General features: G+C 38.7%; 1 pseudogene; it reads left to right on the top strand.

Annotated features, from left to right (window-relative positions):
- Positions 1 to 4,814: 4,814 nt before the first annotated feature.
- On the top strand, positions 4,815 to 5,478 carry LOC110192160 (large ribosomal subunit protein uL2 pseudogene; annotated as a pseudogene).
- The last annotated feature ends 286 nt before the right edge of the window (positions 5,479 to 5,764 follow it).

Genomic DNA, 5,764 nt, shown 5'->3' with positions numbered 1-5,764 from the left:
TTTCCCAGGCTAAAGTGGCATGAAACTATGAAGAACAGGTCAATGTAGTTTTCAAGTATCACCTTCAGACTGAGGAAAATACGGTGGTTATAAAACAAGAAAAGCGATGCCCCTTGTCTCTCTAGATGTAAAGTACAAATAGACATTATGGGATTTTGGAAGAGTTGGAGGACTGAAAAGTACCTTGAGAGATTACTTAGTTAATCCTTCTTCATCCAAGCATGATTGAGTCTTAATCATCACAGGCAAGGAGAGAGGCAAAGTAGAGTAGAAAGAGCAATGACTTCAAGTCAGATGATCTTGATTCTTATCCTAAGCCTATCATTTACTAGCATTGTGCCTTAGAAAAAATTGTTTGTTTCTCTTAAATGTAGATACCAAACTCACAGAGTTGTTAGGTAGTTCAAATGAGAGACTAGAAACAGAATGCTTTGTTACTCTGGAACACTTATAAGTGTCAACCATGAGTAATTATGCAGATGTTCATTCTTTTATTTTTGTTGTTGTTGTTTGAAGTCACCAGTGTGTATTGTGTTGAAGAAAATTCCTTGATGCCAGCCATCTTAAACTATCTATGAATAAGTTAATCAATTCACATTTATTGACTATCACCTAGGTGTGAAGAACTGAACTGGTCAATAGAGAATCAAAGATTTTTTGTTTAAATCATACCTGATATAAAGAACCTTATAGTTTAATACAGAGGCTATAATACATGTGCAAGACACTATAATATAAAGGGGAAGCAAAGCAGATGTTGAGACAATGTGCTTGAAAAATTAACAAAATAACATTGGAAGGAAATATCCAAGAAGGAGGTGGCACCAAAGTTGAACACTGAAGAAAGAGGATTCAATTAGAGATGAATAGAGGAGGCTTCCCAAATTTGGGCAGACAGTGTATGTTTTCAGATACAGAACAAGATAGAGACTGGGGTGTAGGTATTCCTTTATTTTCCTCTAATTTGGTGCCTCAAAAATAGTCCATGATTTATGTGTAAACAGATTCTGATAGTAACTTTGGGGACCCATATCCTATGGCACCTGACTAACTTTTATGGTTAAGGAAGACCAATATAGCCACATGGAGAAGATTTTTAAAACAATTTCAAGTAAAATCAGGAAGTGATGGCAATGATTAATTATTAAACAATATTATCGAAGAATAACAATATCAACAATAGCTAACATTTACATAGCTCTTTAAAGTTTGCAAAGTTTCACATGTACCACACCTCTCAATAGTCTGGTAATACTTGCTATTATTATCTGTATTTTGTAATGAGAAAACAGAGGCTAAGTGACTTGCAGAGGATCATTTGATTAGTATACACCTGAAATAATATTTGAAGCTAACTTTTTTTTAAAATTTCAAGTATACCTTTCTATACTATTGGCACTATTCCTAAGCGCCAATCATTCTTGATAGGACATTTTAGAAGAATAAATGTAAAAATTGTTCCAAATTAAGTTCCCAGACCTAATGAGAAACATCACTGTATCATTTGTGTCTCCCAGGAATTTTGGTTTTATATAAATATTTTGTCCCTTATGTCAGACCTGTAGTGCTAACCTGAGGAAAGACATATAGGAACCAGTGGTAGGATTAGTGAGTCAAAGCCTTCCCCCTCCACTCCCAGTACATTTGATGAGCTATTGTTTTGCATAGCACATTGTCCCAGGAGAGAATCAATCATCCTTAAAGGTGAGTCTGTGATGACAGTAGAATTTAGATATACCCTAGGCTTCATAGCTGGGAAACCCAGAGCCTAGGGGAGCATTTGAGAAAATCTGACATACTGGGTCCCTGTATATTGGCTTTGTACCCAATTCAGTATCTACATATAGCCCATCATGGAAAACTGTCCCGGACACCTGTGTGGTGTAAGCATGAAGGTGAACAATTCCACTGGACAATTTTATAAAACAAGTAGCGTTCCTCATGAAAGGTAAGACCTGCAAATGACATTAATTATTTCAGGCTATAATAACTAGGTTCAAGCTAGCAAAATGCCATACTCACTGGTAATTAATAAGTCAGAGACGAGAAACTATTAGATAATTGTTGTATAGGAACAAAAGTCTCCTAACAGATAATGAAAATTGTGGTCATTTCAGTAGCACAGGGACACCCATTTGAATAGGTATAATGAGTGTTCAGTTGGTGATAGTTTAGACTATTAATGGGATGGAGGAGGAGAACTGGTCTTCTGAGAGAAAAAGCATTTAATTTTTAAAATGTTTAGTGTACAGCATACAGGCAGCTGTGAGCACAGCACAGTTCTAGGCATTTGGGGATTTAGCAAAGACCAGACTCTGGTATTGGTAAGGAAGTTCTAATGTGAAGAATGTTCCCAGTCCTCTGTGGTTGCTATTTACTGCTTCCCATTCTCTCCGATATAAAAGTGTGTCATTTTGTTCTCCTGATGCTGGTAATCAGTGAAGTGTTTACATTATGAAGTTAGCCCCTGGCTGTTTGCAAGGAAATGTAGAGCAGATTTTAAACGTTCGGAGGACAGAGAGTTAATATTTGCCATGGATGGAAGTACAGAGGGAGTGAATAATTGATGATGTGAGTGTGTGGAAATAAAGTATTATTGTTGTACTGAATGATTAGTGGGGACAGAGACAGAGAGAGACAAAGAGACAGAGGCAGGGAAAGACACAAAGAGAGACACACAGAGAGCCACAGAAAGAGACAAAAACAGAGACAGACAGAGCGAGAGAGCGAGAGAGAGCGAGAGAGAGAGAGAGAGAGAGAGAGAGAGAGAGAGAGAGAGAGAGAAACACAGAGAGAGACGGAAACATAAAGAGAGACACAGACAAAGATAGGGACAGACAGAGATAGGCATAGATATAGACATACAGAGACAGAGACAGAGACAAAGAGAGATAGAGATGGAGACACAGAGAGAAAGACAGACAGAGAAAGAGGAAGAGCCAAACAAAGGAAGAGAGAGACACAGAGAGACACATAGAGGTTGAGATAGACAGAGGGACAGAGACAAAGAGAGACACACATAGAGAAACAGATAGAGATAAAGACAGAGATAGAGAGGGGTCAGTAGGAGTGATAAGAGGGAGAAAAAAAGGGAAAGAGAAAGGGATAGGAGGGGAAAGAAAAAAAGTGGTAAGAGAGGGGGATTTCATGTGTTAATTTAGCCTCTAAGTAATTTGGGGGTGTATTTTAAGACTATTGGAGTAGAACCTAATAGAAACTTTGATATTTAAATTGAAGCAGATGAAGTATGGGTGTGTATGTGCAAAATAAATTCTAGAGTGAGGCAGAGGCATGTATCCCCTACCTGTAAATCTGGCCAGAGGTGTTTTTTAGCCTTTAGTCCTTCTTCAGGCACTTAAGGAATTTGTTAGCATTTTGGAGCTGTGCTAGTTTTGGTAGATGTAGGTTATCTAAATGTGTGCTGGTTCTCATCCCCAAATAGTCTCTGCACAAAGAAAGGAGAACATCCTAGCTTAGGGGAAGTACAGTCAAAAAAGAAGACCCAAGCCAGAGTGTGAATGTGTGTGTGTGTGTGTGTGTGTGCATGTGTGATGCAGGTAAAGGGAGGCAGTCCCATGATAAACTGTAAGGATCTCTACGTTAAAAGCCTCCTTTTGAGGTACATAATATAATTATTCAGTACTTTTTAAATGATCAGGAAATTGAGATTCAGAGAAATGAAGTGGTTTACTTAGCTCAGTTCTAAGCAGAATTCCTGGTACATAGTAGGCACTTAAATGTTTATTGATTGCATTGCTTACTCTAGACTGAAAGCATGCATTAATATGAGCTGTTGCAAGCACAATAGCAATGACTCTGGACATAAAGTTAGGAAAAGTATATTCAATCTTCAGATCCACATAGAAGTATGTTATAAAACAGAAAAATAGCATTGCTTCTGGAGCCTCAATCTACCTACTCATTTTTTTTTAAAGATAAGAAATCTCTACCTTTGCATTATAACAAAGTTATTATGAGCATTACAGGAGGCAAGTATGCTAAATGCTTTATAAACATATAGCACACTGTAAATACAAAATATTGTTAGGCATCATAAAAGTTAGAATAAGATTTTTAGTCTATGTATTAGTCAGGTTTTTGAATGTCATTTTTCAGATTTTGAAATTAGTTAGCTGCCAATCACATTAAGGTTTCATAACGGCCGATGGTCTACAATCTACATTTTATAGTTAACTATCCTTTCAAAATGTTGATATTATTTTTTCTTAAATCTTAGGAGATAAAAATAATTTGTCAATAATCCTGAGACTTTCTCTGCTAAAATTGCATCATCATGACATGGAGCTAAGCCTGAGTTTTTAATATTTTCTCATGCCCCTCCACCAGTGGATTTAATGATCTAGCATGTCCTAGCACTTCAGCAAAGCATGGATCATGGGCCTGAGGATGAACCATAGATAGATAGGTAGACAGACAGACAGACAGATAGGTAGATAGATAGATAGATAGATAGATAGATAGATAGATAGATAGATATGGGTATAGATATAGATATTCCCAGGACTGTCTAGCTAAATGGGGTAAAAGAGGGTCCATCACCAGTTTGGCATTAGAGTGATTGATGTTTTGTCCAGAACAACTCTAGAACACTATTTGCTAAGTTATAACTGGTTTATGATCTTTGTTGGTGGAGGTAGCACTATCACAAATACATTTACACCTACTTGAATTATTTGAGTATTTATGAATTTCCTTTGTGAATTTGGACAACTACTTTTGCTTTTCTGAACTTAAGTTTCTTTATATGGAGAAAGAGGGCTCTTTCTAGCAAGTCCAGAGCCAGACCGCACGAGATGGGCTGAGTGATCCGTGGTCAGAGAAAGGGTGCGGGCTCAGTCTTCCGGGCTCACGTGAAGCACAGGAAAGGGGCCACTAAGCTCTGGGCTGTCGATTTTGACGAGAGGCATGGCTACATTAAGGGTATGGTAAAGAACATAATCCATGATCCAGGCCTAGGGGCCCCTCTTGCAAAAGTAGCTTTTCGGGATCCTTACCGATTTAAAAAGAGGACAGAGTCGCTCATTGCTGCTGAAGGAATCCATACCGGCCAGTTTGTGTACTGTGATAAGAAAGCCCAGCCCAACATTGGCAATGTCCTCCCGGTTGGCACTATGCCTGAAGGGACCATAGCGTGCTGTCTTGAAGAAAAACCTGGGGATCGGGGCAAGCTTGCCCATGCATCTGGAAACTACGCCACAGTGATTTCCCACAGTCCTGACACCAAGAAAACACGGGTGAAGCTACCTTCAGGCTCTACGAAAGTGATTTCCTCTGCAAACAGAGCTGTGGTTGGTGTTGTTGCTGGAGGAGGTCGTGTTGAGAGGTAATCACCAGCATATTTGAAAACCATCCACCATCCGAAGAGATGCCCCAGCTGGACAAAAGATCGGTCTCATTGCTGCCCGGCGTACTGGTCGACTCCAGGGTACCAGGACTGTACAAGAGAAGGAAAACTGAAGTACAGAATCCAGACAATAAAAATTATTTTGGAAACTGTAAAAAAATAAAAAAAAGAAAGAGGGACAGAGAAAGAGAGAGAGAGAGAGAGAGAGAGAGAGAGAGAGAGAGAGAGAGAGAGAGAGAGAGACAGAGAGAGAGAGACAGAGAGAGAGACAGAGAGACAGAGAGGGACAGAAAGAGAGAATATAAGAATATGCTCTCACTATAATCTTACATGGGCAAACTCCATTTGTGATATTATGTAAAGTTCTATTTGGGAAGTTGATTTAATAAGTTGAAGGTC

Source organism: Phascolarctos cinereus, unplaced genomic scaffold (assembly GCF_003287225.1).
Source record: "Phascolarctos cinereus isolate Bilbo 61053 unplaced genomic scaffold, phaCin_HiC Scaffold_2;HRSCAF=192, whole genome shotgun sequence".
In the NCBI taxonomy this organism is placed as follows: Eukaryota; Metazoa; Chordata; class Mammalia; order Diprotodontia; family Phascolarctidae; genus Phascolarctos; species Phascolarctos cinereus.
The sequence above is the reverse complement of the archived record's forward strand: the minus strand, read 5'-3'. Positions and strand labels throughout refer to the sequence as shown.